Genomic DNA, 1381 nt, shown 5'->3' on the forward strand with positions numbered 1-1381 from the left:
ACCGGCCCCATACTGAGCCCTGGGGAACACCGCTCGTGACCGGCCGCCAACTGGATTGAACTCCATTCACCACGACTCTCTGGGCCCGGCCGTAATCAGAAAGCAGGTAATAAGGTAATAAAATACCACAAACCAAACCCCAGGTATTATGGGCTTTTTAATGCTATAAAAACATGAGGGGCCAAGGGCTTTTTCCTGAAAAAAACCCCCACAACCCCAAACAGGTTAAAAAGAGCTTTTTTTCTTCTTAAGGAAAAAAACCCCCGCGAACCGAACTAATATGGGCTTTTAAAAAATATAATCATTAATTTAGTTATATAATCAATTGTATAACGAAATTATAATTAGATAATAAAATTATAATTAGATAATAAAATTAATTCTATAGTTTTAACCCCCCCAAACAACCGGGAGTAACGGCATTTTGTATCACGAACAGGTGGGAAGTATTGTGGGTTGATTGTTTTTTTTTTCAAAAACCAAAACCATAGGGAACAAGGTTTTTTCTTAAAAAAAACTCCGCCAAACCTGAGAATAAGAACTTTCTGCTCAAACCCAAATAGGTAATCTGGGCTTTTTTTGGTGAAAAAACACCAGGAAATTAGGGCTTCTGCTGGAAAAAAAAAACCCCGAAGAGGGCTCTTTGCTAAAAAACCCAAACCAAACAAAAAACAACAACCAAAAAAACTGGTTGATAAGGGTTTTTTAATGGAAAAAACAGGTAATAAGGGCTTTTTTGGTAAAACCAGGAAATTTGGGCTTTTTTTTCCCTTAAAGAAAACAGGGAATAAGGGCACTTGGGTGAAAAACGGGGAATAATGAGGTTTGGCTGGAAAGAAAAACAGGTAATAAGGGCTTTTTTTCTGAAAGAAAAAAAATAAATGAGGTTTTTTTTCTGAAAGAAAAGTAGCTAAGAAGGGTTTTCTGCTGAAAAAGAAAGAGGCGATATTGGGGGTTGGTGAAAAAGCAGGAATTAATTTCCTAAAAAAGGAGTGATAAGGGCTTTTTCTTCTAAGGAAATTGTGATAAGGGCTTTTTTTCTGGGAGGGGAAAAAAAAAAGAGGGATATCAGGGCTTTCTGGTGAAAAAGAACTGGTAATAGGGGCATTTGTGTGAAAGAAAACAGGGGAAAAAGACTTTTTAGTGGGGAACAAAAAAAGGCAGGTGGTAAGGGCTTTTTTTTCCTGAACGAAACAGGGAATAAAGGCTTTTTTTCTGGGAAAAAAGCCAAACCAGATAAGGGCTTTTTTCCTAGGCGGAAAAAACCAATAGGTAAATAAGGAATAAGGGCTTTTTTCTCAAAATAAAAAAAAAGGGGGGCTTTTTCCTTAAAAAAAAAAATAATGAGGCAGTAAGGGCTTCCCCCCCCCCCCCCCAAAAA

At 37.5% G+C, this 1381-nt stretch overlaps 1 protein-coding gene across 1 annotated transcript in view; it reads right to left on the reverse strand.

Annotated features, from left to right (window-relative positions):
• Positions 1 to 1381, reverse strand: part of LOC103903193 (IgGFc-binding protein) — a gene marked incomplete at its 3' end in the record, with an annotated part of 22984 nt that overhangs the window by 20240 nt on the left and 1363 nt on the right. The gene's annotated exons all lie outside the window — the stretch shown is intronic.

This window comes from Aptenodytes forsteri, unplaced genomic scaffold (genome assembly GCF_000699145.1).
Source record: "Aptenodytes forsteri isolate BGI_AS27 unplaced genomic scaffold, ASM69914v1 Scaffold999, whole genome shotgun sequence".
In the NCBI taxonomy this organism is placed as follows: domain Eukaryota; kingdom Metazoa; phylum Chordata; class Aves; order Sphenisciformes; family Spheniscidae; genus Aptenodytes; species Aptenodytes forsteri.